The sequence below is a fragment of the Phyllostomus hastatus genome, unplaced genomic scaffold (genome assembly GCF_019186645.2).
Source record: "Phyllostomus hastatus isolate PE091 unplaced genomic scaffold, TTU_PhHast_1.1 phas_scaffold_12, whole genome shotgun sequence".
In the NCBI taxonomy this organism is placed as follows: domain Eukaryota; kingdom Metazoa; phylum Chordata; class Mammalia; order Chiroptera; family Phyllostomidae; genus Phyllostomus; species Phyllostomus hastatus.
The window spans coordinates 572,234-591,139 of NW_025334007.1; the positions used below are offsets into that span (position 1 = coordinate 572,234).

General features: G+C 41.5%; 1 pseudogene; it reads right to left on the bottom strand.

The window, feature by feature from the left end:
* Positions 1 to 291: 291 nt before the first annotated feature.
* On the bottom strand, positions 292 to 6,541 carry LOC123829900 (annotated as a pseudogene).
* Positions 6,542 to 18,906: the final 12,365 nt, after the last annotated feature.

An 18,906-nucleotide genomic window follows, 5' to 3' on the forward strand; every position in this document is an offset into this window, starting at 1 on the left:
AAGTCCGACTTGCCAATTGTTTTATTCTATTGACCATGCTTTTGGTGTTGTATCTAAAAGCTCCTCACCAAACCCAAGGCATGCCTCAGAGATACTGTGGGTTCAGCTGCAGACCACAGCAATAAAGTGAATATCACAATAAAGAGAGTAACACAACTCTGTATATTCCCAGTATATACAGAGGTTATGTTTACACTATACTGTCATCTATTAACTGTGCAATGACATTGTGTCTAAAAGAACAATGTACATATCTTAATTTAAAAATACCTTATTTCTGAAAAAAAAATGCTAAGCATCACTTGAGCCTTTGGTGAGGCATATTCTTTTTGCTGGTGGAGGGTCTTACATTGAAGTTGATGGCTGTTGACTGCTCAGGGTGGTGGCTATTGAAGGTTGGGGTGGCTGTGGCAATTTTAAAAAATAAGACAACAATGGGGGCTGTCATATCGATGAGCTCTTCCTTTCACAAATGATTTCTCCGTAGCACGTGGTGTTGTTTGATAGCATTTTACCCGCAACAGAACTTTCAAAATTGGAGATGATCCTCTCAAACCCTGCCTCCGCTTTATCAACTAAGTTTAGGCAATATTCTAATCCTTTGTTGTCATTTCAGTAATCTTTTTTGTGTTAAAGATTTTATTTATTTAATTTCAGAGAGAGGAAAAGGGAGCGAGAAAGAGAGGGAGAGAAACATCATGTGTGGTTGCCTCTCACACACCCGCTGCTGGGGACCTGGCCCACAACCCAGGCAATGTGCCCTGACTGGGCTTCGAACCGGCAACCCTTTGCATCACAAAGGGTCTGGTGCTCAATCCACTGAGCCACACCAGGCAGGGCTCATTTCAGTAATCTTTATAGCATCTTCACCAGGAGTGGACTCCATTTCGAGAAACCACTTTCTTCGCTCATCTGTAAGAAACGACTACTCATCTGTTAAAGTTTTGTCATGAGATTGTAGTAATTCAGTCACATCTTCGGGCTCCACTTCCAATTCTAGTTCTCTTGCTATTTCCACCACATCTGCAGTTACTTCTTCCACTGAAGTCCTGAACTCCTCCAAGTCATCCATGAGGGTTGGAATCAACTTCTTCCAAACTCCTGTTAATGGTTTTAGTTGGACTTCTTCCTGTGAATCATGAATATTCTGAATAGCATCTGGAATGTTGAGTTCTTTTCATAAGGTTTTCAATTTATGTTGCCTACATCCATCAGAGGAATCACTACCTGTAGCAACTATAGCCTTATGAAATGTATTTCTGAAATAAAAAGAGTTGAAAGTTGAAATTACCCCTTGATTCATGGGCTGCAGAATGGGCGTTATGTAAGCAGGCATGGAAACAACATTAGTCTTGCTGTACATCTCCATCAGAGCTCTTAAGTGACCAAATGCATTGTCAACGAGCAGTAATGTTTTGAAAGGACATTTCTAAGCAGAGCATCTTAATAGTGGGCTTAAACCATTCAATAAACCATGTTGTAAACACGCATGCTGCCCTGCAGGCATTGGTGTTCCATTTACAGAGCACGGGCCGAGTAGAGTTAGCACAATTTGTTTTAATGTCTTCATCTTTGTTTCAAATGTATTGACTCATTTATTATTTTTTAAGATTTTATTTATTTATTTTTAGAGAGGGAAGGGAGGGAGATAGAGAGAGAGAGAGAGAGAAACATCAATGTGCGGTTGCTGGGGGTCATGGCCTGCAACCCAGGCATGTACCCTGACTGGGAATCAAACCTGCAACACTTTGGTTCGCAGCCCGAGCTCAGTCCACTGAGCTACACCAGCCAGGGCTTTGACTCATTTATTTTTCAATTAAGTTAACATTTGATATTATATTTGTTTCAGGTGTATAGCATAGTTGTTAGACATTGATATCATTTAAGAAGTGTTCCCCCAATAAGCCCAGTACCCAGCGGACACCACACACAGTCATTACAATGTGACTGACCATATCCCCTGTGCTGTACTTTACATCCCCGTGGCTATTTTGTAAGGGCCAATTTGTAGTTCTAACACTGTTGTTCGTTGGTATTTTGTTAGCTACTGTGGGGTTTGTTTTTAACTTACCAAGTTATCAAAAGCGCACATAGTAAGCAATTCTGTTGTGTCCTTCTCCCTGAGAAATTTTGTTTTTCTTTTTCTCTTACGGTCTTATTAGTCAAGACGTACAAGTTCAGACTCTATAATACAGAATGAATCCATTAACCTAGACTTTATTTATTGAAAGACATTCTAATGTTTATTTTCTGGGAAGAATCTTAGTAGCTACCATTAAGTTATATCACTCAAATTTTCCTTCAAAAGAGAACTTGCAAGAAGAGTAATTTGCTGAAAGCCTCCAGCTAACATGTCCTTCTGGCTCTACCTCAGTGTTCTTGCGGAGGCCGTATTATCCTCAGGCTGGTTCTGAACAAAGTGAGTTCGTGGGAGCCAAACAATTCCTACCCAGCATGCAGCTCCTCACATGCGCCTCTATGTTCTGGGATTCCCCAGCCAGCTGGCCGAAACTTTCTCAAAGCAGCACTGCAGTCTGAATGAAGCTCTTTCTACCAAATGTTCCCTCTTTCTTTTTCCCCTTTCACAAGGGGCAGAGCTGCATTGCAGTTTGAAGTGTCTTCCCACCTAGTCCTGCCTATTCCCGTTCCCCTTTATCCTTGAGCAGCAAATCTCTCAATAAACCTCTTGCGTGTTCGATACCTTCTTTCTGTCTGCTTCTTAGAGGCCTCATGTGATACAGTCTTCAGGGAGATCGGGTGGGGTTGGATTAGCTAGGGTTGCCCAAAGTTCATGGATTCAAGATGCATGGAACTGGGCTTCGAGGGTAAGCTTCTTGACTGGCCGCCTAGAGCGTAGACACAGACCTAACCTAAACCAGGTGTCCTCCAGGGCATTCTAATAATACATGATGATTTTAAACCATCCACTTTGAGTTGTCATTCATTTAACAAAACTATCTGATGTAGTGGTTCTCACCAATCTATAATTAGTCAAATAGTTACAGAATCAAACAGTTATAATGCGGATTGGATGAATTTATAAATGGAAAAACAAATTTAGCTCTAATGGTCTTTTCTCTGAATGGCCAAAATCGGGAGAAGCTTTAGTACAGAAAAACAAGCCTAACAGGAAGAAAATTAAATGAGAAGCCAGCTATGCTAGGTGGAAGCAAAATATAAGAGCAATGCAACAGGCGGATGTAGAGCATTGGAGGAAAATTTCAAAGAATCCAGAATTCACTGGTAATGTGCTCACAAATACAACCTATTCCATGCTCAGCACCTGACAGGGTAAGATATATTAGGTTTCCAGTACAGGAAAGAAATAGAATCTCTCTTTAATAGGAATTCTAAAAAGCTCCAATAGGCAAAGCCCCACATTAGAAAAACAAAGGATGTAAACATATTGTACGCACTATGCCACCACATGCAGGAGGTTAATGGGGGGGGAAAGTAGTAGATTTTACGTTTCCTTTCCATTAGTTCTCTCTCTCTCCCTCTCAATATTAGTAGAAAGTTGCCTCATGGAAAGGAAATTATATGCATATATAAATTATATTTAAAAAATATATCTATAATCTTTGTTTGGAAAAGCTTGCAATATCTAGAAATACACGAGTACCTAGTAGCAATGTTGTCTTTGCAAAGAACTGCTTGACTGAGGGAAAATTGAGGAAGAGAGACCATTTTTGAAACTTACCATTTTGTGCCTTTTGAATGTTATAGTATATTCCTGTATTTTCTATAGAAATTTTCTAATTCAAAAAGGAGCTATTGTAGTAATCAGACTGCAATATGTATATATACCCAACTAATGCATTGTCCGCCTCAAACTGACACAATTGTTACATGTCAATTACATCAATACAAAGGGAAATATTTAACTTTGAAAAAAATAACTCAGCTTGACATACTCCCTGTGATCTTATTGTAAATTCTGAACACTCTGATATCAGTATACTCGACTGTGTATAAGTAAAAATATATACGTGAACTCTTCAAAATATTACTGCTGTTATTGTGAATTTGGAAGGAAAACATCACATAAGTGAATTGTCAGAGCTTGAAATTTGTGATGCAGACAGGTCTGTAACATAGGCCTCGTTGTGTGGGGATCAATAATTACAATAAATCGGGAGGAGTGAGATTATAAAGGCATGCGCGGAATGCAACAGAGAGGAAATGGACACTTGTCCTTAGAAAATAATGAGGAACAGTGAAGTAGAGATGGCAAACTCGAAGAGAGGAGTTAGCATTGCTTTTGCTAGTGCTTAAACTGTAAGAAGTGTTGAGAGATAAGCCTGGAAAGACAGACAGGGACCAGGCTTTAGAGGCTGTTCATGCCTTGCTAAGGAAAGTAGAGATTTTGCTATATTTCAGGTGACTTTGGGACCATTGCAAGATATAACTGTGTTGGGGTAGGGGCTCTTGAGGAGGTAGGAGGACTAGATAATTGAAGAGTTTTAATTTGAGCTATATTACCTAGACTATAAGATGAAGAGCAGGTAAAAAGGGCTGAAAAATATTTTGTGTTTAAAGATTCTTAGGGCCCTGGCTGGAGTGGCTCAGTGGACTGAGTGCCAGCCTGCAAAGCAAAGGGTTCAATTCCCAGTCAGGGCACATGCCTGGATTTCGGGCCAGGTCCCCAGTAGGGGGCGCTTGAGAGGCAACCACACATTGATGTTTCTCTCTCTTTCTCCTTCCTTTCCCCCCTCTCTAAAAATAATAGATAAATAACATTTTTTTAAAAGAAATAAAGGTCCTTAGGGATCTAGCAGAGTTAAGGCAATATATTGTTTCCAAAGATCAGGGCTGCAAAATATATTTAATTTGTGTTTTGAGAAAATTTCTTAGCATAGAACTAATGTGTTAAAAAAAATTTTAAGCACAACTTTGATATATATGGATCAAAGTTGTGCTTAAAATTTGTTGTGTTTGGAGAGGCATATGAACATTCTGGAAATTTTCACTCTGGAGACTAATTAAAAAGATAGCTGAAGTTACCATTGGATGTACTGCTCTCTAATTGACAAGGCTTACCATAGCTACAATTTAAAGAGCGAGAAATAAAAGGGAGACTCTGTACCAGGTAAAATCAGTTATTCTCAAAGTGAAGAATTTCCTTTAATAATTATTCATTGCTTAAATGAGTTTCTCCAAGGCAGTAACTTGGAAAAAAGCGAAATTAAGATAAAGCCCTTTGGAAACAGGAACCAGTGTGGAATATAAATGTAAATTTTTATAGACACCTACCTTTTTCTTATTGTTGTTTATTTTTCACTATCTAATCACACTTAACAAATTTTAGCATAATTAATTTTGTTTGTTGAGTTGGAATCTAGATATAAATTATTTAATTTTGAGAAACTTTTTAAAAAGATTTTATTTACTTAGTTTTAGAGAGGGGAAGGGAGGGAGAGAGGCAGAGAAACATCAGTGTGTGGTTGCCTCTCATACACCCCCAACTGGGGACCTGGCCCACAACCCAGGCATGTGCTCCAACTGGGAATCAAACCAGCAACCCTTTCGTTCACAAGCCAGTGCTCAGTCTACTAAGCCACACCAACCAGGGCTAATTTTGAGAAACCTTTAAGGACACCACACAGACGTATGAAATTTCAAAACTGAACTGCTTAATGTGATTCAGCATCACAGATGGGATCCTGTTCAGTGCCCACTCTGTCGATAGTCAATTCAAACAATTTCCTAGATAGCTCTCAGCTTTCTGGACATGGATATAATTCCTTGTCCATGGATACATTTTCACCTAAGTGCTCTATTTCCTTAAGAAATCAAATAATTTGGATTGAAAATGAAAACGTTAAAAATGTTGAGTTGTAAAGGCTACTCTCTTTAAAACCTGGGAAGCTTTATTTTCAGTTAATTTGAAAATCAGTAAAAGCCTAATAATCAATAAATACAAAAAATAAATGTTTATAGTCCAATGCTGAGAATTATGCATGTATCTAAGCATGCATATCCATCAATAAATTTGGCTTGGGAGATTATTAAAAGGAATGCATTAATTTCTATTTGGAATATTGTACTATTTGTATGCTAGTATATTATTCTAAATAAATGAGTCTCATAGTAATTGAATATTTTTAAATCAGGATCTGCACCTATAAAACTGAGATATTCCTTTCTGAACAATGCAGTTTGTAGTTAATGTTTTTTGGTGTCCCAATATGAGAACTAAAATCGTTGACAATAAAAAGATTCATGTTGAATATTTATGTTTTTCCTCTTCATTATGTTGAGGAAGATAGAGAAATGCAGATGTTGTTTTGAAGGGCTAATAGTTCTGCTACATAGTAAGATGTCAAAAATATTGGTTATTACTGTTGCTTACATATTCCAGGTGCTTTATATTCCTTCCCTTTTCATGTATCTGTTAAATGTTTGAGGTTTAAACTTTGTGGCAGACCCAGGAATACACCAATCAGATCCCTCCATAAGGAGGAACTTGCTACCCAGGTACCCAGCTCCAAGGTTTGTGGTCAGTTGACATACTCCGGCTATAAGCTTCATCAGGGTCCATGTTAACTTGGGAGTCAAGGTTATGACTACTCCTAAGGCCACTGAGCAGTGATGGAGGATGGTGGCGTTCTAAGGATCCAGCCAACCTCCCAGGGAGGATCTCCTTATTGAGTAATGTTTGCTCAGTTGCTCTCCGTTGACCTTGTTAGGAGTTTTGTCAGGTCTCAATCATGTTCAGGTAGCTCCTCATGTCTAATTGCACTGCCTCTTTTTTCTTTCCTCATCCATGATTCTACAACAAATATTTTTACTCTTAACTCTATCTCAGCAACTACATCCCGGAGAACTCAACTGGCAACCAACATCAAATTTCATTTGGCATATATCTGAGAGAAATGGCAACATGAGATTTGAAATAGTCGACCTGTGAAAGCATAATTTTTCCAATAGAGAATGGAGAATGCACACATCAAATATGTATTTGGGGGACTACTCACACTACCAGCATATAATTAGAAACAAGTCAACAACATGATTCTTATATGTGGTGGGATTATGTTCTGTGTTGATTCATATGTTGAAACGCAATTCCCCCAGAACCTCAAAATGACAACCTTCTTCATGACCTGACCTTAATGTACCATCCTGGTGTTAAGATCTAAAATGAACTTGAAATTAAAGGAAACACACACAGCCAATATTCTTAGGCCTTTTTGGAGTCCTTAAAGCAAAGGCTATATAAAGGCCTTTGAGACTTTTAGTGGACTTGACATTACTGCTGATACATAAGATAAATTCCTATATATTGATGAGATCCTTGAGGGTGAGGAAACAGCTCTTTACCCCAAGGATTTACAAGACAAACATTATTGAATTTTCCATGCAGAGTATGTTAGAAAGAGAGATGTTGAAGTTGATTTGCAAGCTAAATTTCAGGTGCCAGAGTGGAGTACCACTATTTGCTGAGAGGATACCTCCAAGGTGAACCCTTTCGAGATTACATTGTTAATATGGTATGTTTAAAGCCATGCCATGTTGCCATGACTTGGCCTCTACCTCATCAAAGGGGAAAGTAGACAAAGCTTCAATGAGCAAACCCACAGCAGTAGAAAGAGTAGAGGAGAGAGTTTCCTCTTAGTCAGAACATTCAGCACTTTTGTCAATGTCAAAATAACCATGTCGAGTATATTAGATATCCGTGTGAATCCAGGGAGTGCCATGCCAGGTTCTACTGTATTTGCTGCAAGGGCCAGGCAAACAATTGCATTGTTATTGTTATTGCTTTACCTCAAATGTCTGCTTCCTGTTTTGAGGACTACGTATAACTTTGGATTTGGGGGATTAGGTTAAAGACTAGATGAGTGCAGTCTACAAAAATGTGGAATGTATTTTCTGAGTTCACAGAAAAATTTGAGAGACAGTTATGAGCAATGATCCTCCTTCTAAGAATTCAAGAATTTTGGATTGTTGTTTCTACTCCCCAAGCTGGTTCCAAACAGAAAGCCAATGGGCCTTTGTTGAATACCCTCTGCTGGGACTATTCCCTAAGAACCCTGAAACACCAATCCAAAAGAATCTATGCACCCCAATGTTCATAGCAGCACAGTTTACAATAGCCAAGTGCTGGAAGCAACCTAAATGCCTACCAGTAAATGAGTGGAGAAAAAAAAACACCCTGGTACATTTACACAATGGAATACTACACAGCAGAAAGAAAGAAGGAGCTCCGACCCTTTGCAAAAGCATGGATGGAACTGGAAAGCATTATGCTGAGTGAAATAAGCCAGGAGGTGAAAGACAAATACCATATGATCTCACCTATGAGTGGAACCTATACAACAAAACAAGCAAGCAAGCAGAATGCAACCAGAGACATTGAAAGTAAGAACAAACTGACAGTAACTAGAGGGGAGGTGGAAGGGGATAATGGCAGGGAAAGGTGTAAGTGTCAAGGCACAATTATAAAGGACACATGGACAAAAACAAGGGGGGATAGGATTGAGGGTGGGAGGTGGAGATGGCTGGGGTTGGGGGCAGTGGTAGTGGGGAGAAATGGAGGCAACTGTACTTGAACAACAATAATATATATATACACATATGTATAAATAATAAAGAAATATTCATATTGCAAAACAAAAGAATATGCTGGTGGTCAATATATGCAGATGAAAAGATGTAAAGGGACCCTTAGGTGGCATTTCTAGTGCATGCATACAGTGCAGCAGGGAATGGTACCACTAGTTTCTCATCCTGTGTGTTGGCATTTGGTAGAGTCCTGAGCTTCCACGGAGCCTCTGATGCAAAGTAAATAACAGCATGGAAATGGGAACAATCTCCCCCAAGCGGAGGCACCTTATCAGCTCAGAGGACAATGGTGTGATAACGCTGCAGCAGGAAGACATAGCATCCCTCCACACTGCAACTTTAGTTCCGGAGCAGCATTATTTAAGACATGAAACATGTTCAGGAGGCTCCACTGGCAGATAGTGCAGTTACAAAGGAAGAGGAAAGTATTTCAGGGCAGTGAGAAGCCCTCAAACAATTAAAACAGAAATAAATTCTTGTGATATTTTGTGTGAAATAATATGGGCTGACTAAAGCTGAGAAAACGCGTGCTGCATGCTGTGCAATAAGTGCAGGGCAGCTGGAGGGTAGGGGCTGGATCTGTTAGACCGTAGAGCTGCTAATGTAGAATGAGCAGCCAAAGGGGAAATGAAGGCAGAAAGGAGGAAAGCCCTTGAAATTCTACCTTTGTCTCCACTATCTGGGAAAGAAAGCCTTTGAAATTGTGCTTTCATCCCAAGGCCTGAAAGGCCTGAAAGGACCCATAGTCCCCAAAGGAAGAAACCCATTAACACCTCTGAGTACTCAGGCCACACCCTCCCAAAGCTGGCAATGCCTTTACCTGTCAATCAACGTGTAACTTCTTCACCCCCTCAGCCCTCTTCCTGCCAACTATGTAAGTCATCAGGACAAACGCTTTGGTGGGCTTGGCGCTCTTAGCTCTCTGGCCACTTGGCCAGGCTGCTTAACCTCAGGTAACCTGGACTCTGGCCACACATGCACTGGCCACCCCGGCCCTCACCACCCCTGCACTTGCCACCCTGACCTTTGGCTGCCCTTACCCTCACTGCCCTTACCCTGCCTCACCCTGAACTTGTGCCTTTCGGCCCTCTACCCCCGCATTAATTAGGCCCATTCTCTTCCATAAGAACATATCACCGGTAAACCCTGCTTACACGCTGATAGACTCATGGATCTCTAATTCTTTATTGCATTGGCGAGAACAAAGTTTCTGGGAGTTTCTCCCATAACAGAGCCAGTATTTCCAAACACTATTTCATATATTTTTAAAATTTGTATTAAATTTATTAGGGTGGTATCTGTTAATAAAATTATGCAGGTTTCAAGTGTGCATTTCTACAGTACATCATCTGTATATTGCATTGTGCATTCACCCTCCCAAGTCAAATCTCCTTCCTTCTGTCACCATACACTCAACCCCCTCTACCCTTTCCTACCCCTTTACACCCTTTCCCTCTTGTAACCATCATAGTGTTGTCCGTGCCTATGAGTTTTTATCTGTTTGTTCATTTCACTAGTTCATGCGTTGTTTCCACTTTTGGAAACTGAGTTAAAGACCAACCACTTAGTTCCATTGCAAATCTTCAGGTGTCTACTTTGATGAGCCTTATGACTGCCATGTGAGTAAGATTACGTAACTCCCAAAGCTGACCTTCCTATCTTGCAGTATAAGTGATATAGGAGAGAAATACTGTCATGTCTGACAACCATATTTTTGCTTTGTAATGCTTTGTTTTCATTGTCACATTTCTCTGAATATACCACATGCTTGCTACTTTAATGAACATTACATGACAAAGTTAAAAAATGAACTGCAGAACTCTGCTATTTCCTTTGTGAGTATAACAAGAGACTATGTTAACCAGTGCTTGGTTCTTCCAGTCTTCTTGGTCATACTGTTACAGAACAAACAAGGGGGGCCTGGGACGATATACTATTACTGAAAGAAACCCCCAGATCCGTTATGTCTGCCGTCTATAGGAAAGATGTCTCTCAATGCCAGAGATTTGTGAAAAGGAAAGGAAATGTTTATTTAATGCTATACAAACTTAAAATAGTGACCTAATGTCTTCATCAAAATCCCAAAGTTTCTTAAAACACCCACAAACAGACACAGTCCTTCTTTCCCCTTTGCCCAGTCTGGGGTACCGTATCTCAGGAAAGGAAATAGAAGTCTATGGCTCAGGCAGACCCTGGTTCTTCCCAGTAATCCATACTAGGCTGGTAGGCCTCCCTCGGTTCCTGGCACCCTCAGCTGTGTCGCCGGGATCTCTGCTAAAACCGGGTGGTGGTTCCCCCTTCTAAAGCTCCGGGGGTCCCACTCTGGCAAAGGCACGTGGTCCTCTCTCCACTGCTCCAGCAGCGTGGTCCTCTCTCCCAGGGCCACGGGAGTCCCCATTCAGCCAAAACCACGTGCTTCTCTTAGGGCCATGGTTGGGGAGGGTGGGGGTCACCACTCTGCCAAAGCTGAGTGGCAATTCTCTGCTAAAGCCATGTGGTTCTCCCTCCCAGGCTGTTCTGGGTTTAAATCCCCACACCAATCTTCCTCTACAGCCCCATTTCCAACTCCTCCCACACTCGGCCTCACATGCTAGAACTCATGTCCTTCCAGCTTTACTGGACTGCCATCATGAGTCTGGGCAGGTGTGGCCCCATGTCATGGAGCCAATCATCTCCAAGCTCCCACGCAGGCACTGTAACCCAGGAGACCTGCCCCTCAGTTACTTCTTGGTGGGGAAGTTACTTCCATTCCCCTGGTTCAGAGCATGGCCATAGCTATTTTACATATCTATATAAACAGTCAAAGGTTATAGATGTGTTAAATGACCACCCCAGAGGGTAGCTACAAGGCTGTTGCTATGCAAAACAGCTCTCAATGGCCCTGCTCCATTTGTCCCTTCCCCCAACCCACACCTGGGGGTGGGGGTGAGGACATCCTAAAATCTCCAGGACACCTTAAGTTCTGGACCCCATTTCAAATGCCCATTTGGGGTCCCCCCTCTTGGCTGCACCCTGTAACAATACAACTCAGCTATAATTCCCAGCTCCCTGCAACTGTGTGGGCCGTGTGTTTAGTTCTCACCAAAACAAGGGGAACAGATGTATCATTCCCAGACTAAGGCAGGTAAGAGAAGCTATCTCTGTTGTCCTACACTCATTCTGAGTCCCAGATTCCTGAAACATCTGACCACAATCACACATGTTGAGCTATTGTTTCAATGAACAGCAAACAGCTTTTTCATGGTTATTGACTTTTTCCTTTTCACAGTAATTAGGCTACCCAGACAATGCAGTGAGGATGCAGTCTTTGTTCTGTTTTATTTGCTCAAAATAGAGCTGGTTGAAGGCAAAATGCAAATACTACACTCTTGAGGGGGAATAGCATATATCACTCCAAAATGTACCTACATTGCATATGGATTATTTTGACCTGAAAGCAACTGAGACCAAGGAGATCAGGAAAAGCTCTTTGCCTCTCCCTTAAATGCATGAAAGAATTTAGGTAGGGATCCTGGCCCAGAAGGAGAGCTACTTACCAGACATAAGTTTTATCTAAAGGACTTCCCTGCACCATATGGCAAATATCTGATTAGCAAATGTCAGCTCTTCTTTTTTTTACGATTTTATTTATTTTTAGAGAGAGGGGTAGGGAGGGAGAAGGAGAGGGAGAGAAACATCAGGGTGTGAGAGATACATCAATCAGTTGCTCTCACATGCCCTCCAACTGGGGACCCAGCCCACAACCCAGGCATGTGCGCTGACTGGGTATCGAACCACCGACCCTTTGGTTTTCAGGACGGCACCCAATCCACTGAGCCACACCAGCCAGGGCAAATGTCTGCTCTTTTTACCTTTCTGTGATTTGCCCTCCTCTCCTTTAAAGCCCCATGCCCATATCCTGTTTTTTTAGTTCAGGGCAGCATATAAGCCTTCATTGCCTGATTACCTGGGGATCCCAAGTCTTTGGGCCTCCTGTAGAGTACATATAACATTTCTTTTTCACCTGGTAATCTGTCTTATGCCAATTTAATTATTACACAAGCCAAAGGACCTGGACAGGAAAAAAGGGGAAAGTGTTCCACCCCTACACTGTCTACTTCAAGAGAAATTCTTTCTGTCCTGAGAAATTTTAGATCGAAGTGCTTGTATTACGATTCCGTACTAGTAACTTGTTGGTTATCTTGATATATGTTGATCTGGGTTCCTGATACTAAGACGGGGAAAGATCTGAAAAGAGTTTGGTTGTGTGATTGTGTATATGTGCACATGTGCGTGTGCATCTACCTCGTTGATTCACCTTTTCACTTTGTCTCACTCAATATTTTCAACTTAAAATATATGGAAAATTGTAACTAGCTGGGCTCTGATTCCCTGTTCCCAAGCAATTAATGTCAATTTCTGAACCCCTTATAACTGCTTACTAAATATGATGACTCATCCATTGTTACCTTTGTTATCTGCCACATATTCGGGAAGGGGCTTTTCTGCAACAGTGTTCCAAAGTCTGTCTGAACATTTGGTAAGCGAGTTCACATTCTTGGGTCTCGTTTTCAGTAGTCAATTGTCAGTGTAAAGCCATCCTATATGTAGCAGTTCAATGCAAAGTTTAAATATATTTTTAAATGTGCTTATTCATATGCCATGTCTTCATCGGGTCCTTTGTTCCATTCAAAGAATTATTGCCCTTTCAGCCTTCGATGTCAGGCGTGGGGCAAGCCCATTTCACAGCCCATAGCACTAAATACCTCTGGAAGAAGAGTGAGAAAAGGGAGAACCATCCAACATGGCATCTATGAATATTAATACCACAAATTCTCCCCATTCATCTTGGGTGTCAAGTGAGAAAAACAAGGCTTCTAGACAGCCTCTTTGTCACTTCTCCTCTGCTAAGTGAATCAAGTCCAAATGGCATGAAAGGTCACTCCCCTTTATAAAAATTAACATCAGTAACATGAATGCAAGAAGAAAGTGAATTATGTGAAAATATCAAAACGTTTATACAACTGAAATTCGTATTAACCAATAAGATATTGAATTTTTAAATGTTAAATCACTATTTAAAGTCTTTAAAACTCATCTGATTTGAATAATATAGTTGATTGCTAGTGGGGTAAGACTGAAGACAGAAATGTATTCTGTAAACCAAAATTAAGCTTAGACTGAAATAAAAAATAAAGGGCATTCATCTGAGCAAAAAGGAGCTACAGCCCAGGAGACAGATTCAGGTAGCCACTGAAATTGTGTTTTATGGAGACGAAGGGAAACCATCTTTTATAGTGAAAGTTTCCACCTAGGTTCTCAGTTAGGTCCATTTTATGTAAATGAGGACTCCAAATTGTGCCATTCTGATTGGACGGGCCAGGTCTCAATCCATTGGTAGAAAGATGAAACCAGGGTTTCCTGCAGTGTTTGACTCAGATGGTAAAACAGAGAGTTCCATCTGAGATTCTTCCTAGTATATGGTGTGCTCCAGAAGTTCTGGTCAACAAATGGCCACTAGGCTCTTATTATGTATAAAATTTGGGCTCTCAGTTGACCAAAGGAAGTCCATCTCAGCAGATGAATTCCTTCCTGGGGTTCACATCAAGTGAATCTTTCTTCTCAGGGTCCATAGTCTAATAGTTCATTTTAACAAACGTGCTGTAGTAATCGGCATCCCGAAAACTGAGATGAAAATATTATTTAAATACATACACCGGAGTGTCACTTAAGTACTGATGTCAGTGTGTGCCTGATGGCTGGGAGAAAACAGAAAGGAGGGAGACAAGAGGGCATGGACTTAGAAACTATTGGACAGGTGGATTTTGTGGAGAGAATTTCCTGTTCTTTATAGCTTAGAGGTATGGGGATAAGAATTTTTGTGTGTCAAGAAGTTAAGACACCCGCAGGCTACGTCCTTATTTGTAGGCACCAAGATTTCCTCAAAGCTATGGGTGTCTTTGAATTCCCGGTAATGTTATCTTACCTGGTTGAATAGTTATTGAAATTCACTTATAACATTGGAGGTTTTTCTTTTTCGTCTTGGTCCCAAATCTCCTATTAACTGACTTTAGATCAGCCACTCAGACACTCAGGCAGATTTCCTGATTTTTAAGGTGTTGGACTTGCCCTGGATTCATTTTAAATTTGATTCCAGATCTGACATTCTAGTTCCCCAAAATATAATATGGAGATCTGATCTCTGTAGAAGCCTGTAGAAAGCAGGAGGGAAAGAGAGAGAGGTGATTTCCATTTATTGCTCCAGGCAAAGCTTCGCCTGGTCCTTTAATTTAACTCTTTGCCACCCACAGATAATGAGCATCCTAATGTAAATTTCTGAGGTGACTTACTAGCAAATGAGATCACCACTGATGTTAGCAAAAATAGCAACAACAGAGGATCTTTTTTTTGTGTCAGTATAACAGAGACTGTGTTCCTTTCTTTAGCACTTAATCGCTCAGGCACTGTATTAAGGGTTTTACATGCATTAAAGCCCTTAATCCTCATGACATTCCTCTGTGGCAAACACTATTATTAGTCCCAGTTTACGGAAATGGAAATTTAGATTTATTCCTGAAAAGCGGCATAGATTACAATGCAATGCTTGGAGAGGTTCAAGGTTTCAGGAAATAGGAGTTAAGGTGACCCTCAAAGATATTACATTAAATGTATTGCCATAATAAAAATCTTTCTAAATAAAATGTCTTTCAGGCTTCAGCATCAAAATTAATTCTGCTTTATTGGACTGAACCACTACCTCCCCCTTTATTTTTTCTTATACCTTTGTACTCAGGCAAACCTGTGACTGTCTTGTTGTGCTGAATCCAATCCTTTTTAGAGATCTTTCTATGCAAACTATATTTCTTTTTAAGTTTCTAAACATTTTTTTTTGCTTCAATCTTATTGTATGTTATGCTTTCAGTCTCCTTGGTTTTATTTTTGAAAGTCTCAGCAAAATACTTATATAACCTCTGCTCCAGGCCTTTTCACAAATTGTCAGGCTGCTAAAGGGCCCATTTTTCAAATCTCCCTCTTGCTATCTCAGTAAAATTGCTTCAGTTCCCATTCAATATTCCATGTAAGCCCCAAACTTTCCCGAAGATTTGTGGAATTCCAAAGAAGCATCTATTTTCACGGTGACTTCTGCTTTCGAACTTTGGCTTCTCAGTTGCTGGTTTGTCTTACACCCTCTTTGTGCTTGACCATTCAGAAAGATTTGTGCGTTGGAGGTGGGTTCTGAGGACATTGGCTAGATGTGACAAGAAAAAAATTCTGAAATGTTCTCAATTAAAATGAGAGCAGCCGAAGAGAGAAAGCGAATAGTTAGCTTGTTAGTAGCTGTAGACAAGCTCTGACAAAAGACTGCTCACATTCCTGTGTATCTGTTGGAGTTTAAGAATAATTTCCAGGCAGCTATTTCTATGATTATCCAAAAAAGACGGGGCAGGGGGGAGAGGGAGAGGGAGGGAGAGAGGGATGGAGAGGGAGAACAGCGCAGGCTGGTGTGGCTCAATGGACTGAGTGCTGGCTTGGGAACCAAAGGGTCACTGGTTCGATTCCCAGTCAGGGCACATGCCTCAATTGTGGGCCAGGTCCCCAGTAGGGGTACACAAGAGGCAACCACACATGGATGTTTCTCTCCCTCTCTTTCTCCCTCCCTTCTCCTCTGTCTAAAATAAATAAATAAACAACCAGGCACTACAGAACCAGGAGCACACGAACTTCCCAAACGATTGCCCACAGCTGATCCACAGGGGCACGAGCTTCTCTTCCTTGTGGACTCTGCTTTCCTTGTCCCAGAACTGGCCCATCCTCTTTGTCTAGAGCTAATGTAAATCCTTTTAGAAGCCTTTACATCTTTCTCCCCTCTACTTGATGCACAAAAAAACACTTGCAAACATCTGGGGCCATTGACTTGTTGTCTACCCAGCCATGCTGCTGGGGTTTTAGACTCCATGCCTCGAGACCAGTCTCCTTTTTGTTTTGTTTCGTTTTGTTTCGCTAGCAATGGCTCAATAAACCCTTTAAAAAGAAAAGATTTTCAGCTGCGGAAGTTAAAATTCTTATTTAACAGATGGAGACTGACCTCATAGAACCTAAAAATAACTGAGTATAGCAGATTCATTTTTTTTTAAAACTACAATGTGGCTATGCCACCTCTGGGGAAATATCAGTGGCTCTCTAGGCCCCCTAGCTTTGTAATTGGCTTCCAGGTATTCAGGTTGCTACTCAGCACCGGTTCCTTCCGAAGTAACTAACTACGAATGTCACCTGTAGATCTTCAGTTTCAATGTGGAGAGTAGGTTTATCCAGTTACATCTGCAGGCGTTGTTAGCAGTGATACGCCACCAGAATGTTACTGGACCTTGGTTCAGCAACCTCAGTACTTGACTTCAGCAAAGAAGGAATTCAGAGCCAAGAAACTCAAATCATAAGAGAAAGTTTATTTAGAAAGTCACAGGGGTAGAAAGGGTGATCCAGCTGGGGCTGCATAAGTTCAGAAAATGAGTTGCAGAGGGAAGAAAAGGGCCTTTGGAGTTTAGGGGGGAAAAAGGCAGAGAGAATGTGCCTGGTGGAAGGAGATGGCGGGGGGCAGGGGGGGTGGCGTGGGTGTGCTCTAGACAGAGAGCGAGAGCTGCACTGAGACCTTTGTGTGGAGGGCTTTTATCTGGAGGTCTCAGGGAAGGATCTCAATAGAATATTCATCAGCGTTCCTGGTGTGTTCTTTTGGGTTGTGGTCTCTAATGATTGGTTGGCATGAGGACAGGGGGTCATTAGTCTTCCCAGCTGGTCCTGATGCAGCCATGGCATTGCCCTGCCTGGCGTTGCTGCTTTTCTGAGCCTGGAGCTCAAACATAACCGAGGCCTAGATGGTATCTCTAGGGCTCATTGCTTAAGGGAGTGGTCCTGCAAGGGCTTGTATGAGAGCTGTATGAGACTATTCTCCACCCCTCTTGTTCCTCCTCTAAAGCAGTCTACCACATGACTAGTGATATGAAATGTCAGGGGCTCTAAACCATATGTCCAGTGATATGCTAGCGGATAAAAGATCACCCTGGGGATGAGGTCCTCCCTTATAATTGCCCCTTGCTAGGCACCTGGGGCTTTCTGTCTTTGTGACCTTCCCTACCCTGCCTATATATTATTCCTACTCTGCTCATGCCAGTATAAGTGCCTACTATAGGGTGACTAAGGGAAAAATAGGATTTGACTTCAAACAATATTGGAAACTTTAAGGAGATAACTGAACATCTCAAGGAAGTTAACAAGAAAGTAGAAGAGATGAAGAAACGAGTATTTTCTACTATGGGATTTTGAGGGCTCTGATGTTGTACTGGTGACGATGGGGGAGGTTGTTATTCACACACTGGCTTTAAACTTGGGACGTAAAAAAAAAGCAAGCACAAATAAAGTAGCATACCTTTTGATAAAACTCATCAAACTGAACACTTAAAATCAGTGGGAGTTGTTATATGTAAAGTATACATTCATAAAGATGACTTTTAAAATGACATGCTGTATGGCAGGAGCCCCAAACTCGGGAGCTGCTTAAGTGTTTGTGATATTCTGAAAAACCACCCAGAGGACTAGCGGATGTGGGCAAGCCATTTATTACGCAATTACAGGGGAGCGCACCAACAGTGGTGGGTCAGTGTGAGAGAGATCACACTTCCTCTAGTCTGGGGCTCCTTATAAGGGGTCCCAGACAAAGGCAGCAGAGGTCAAGGTTGCACAAAGCTACATGTGGCCAGGAGCTACATTACATCAGTGTGTATGTGCAGGAAGAGAAGGTTAAGAAGCAGTCATGGGACACCAAGCTGCCCCCAAAAGGAGATAAGGAGGGAGTTACAGTGCATTCCCAAAACAATACACATTCCTTCTGGCCAGGAGTGTCCCTGGCAAGCCCTTGTCACAGGTGGTGGCAGAACAATGTATTGTTCTCCAACATTGCTCTTCCACCCCATATTCTTTGTGTTAATTCTTCTGGTAGGGGGTCCCATGTAGTAAGCATGGCGGCATTTTGCATCCATGTACCACAGATACAGCAAAGGCTATGGCCTAAGATTAAAAGTGCAATACAGAAGCCAAGGAGACCAAGGAGGAGGGAATGCCACCAATAGTCTGTGGCAGTCAGTGTCATAATATTCTTGCACAAGGTTGCTGGCATCCACCTCATAAGTTGCACAGTTTCATTCACAGTCCCATTCCTGTGTTTAATACATATCAGTATAGGCTGTTGTAGTTCTTCCTGTAATGCTGACTGCCACCCCACACCATCCCAAATGCATATGTGAGCTATGGCTTGGTGTGATTAGCCTGCTCTCTCATGAGGGAAGGCAACTTCTCATGCATCTGTTTGAA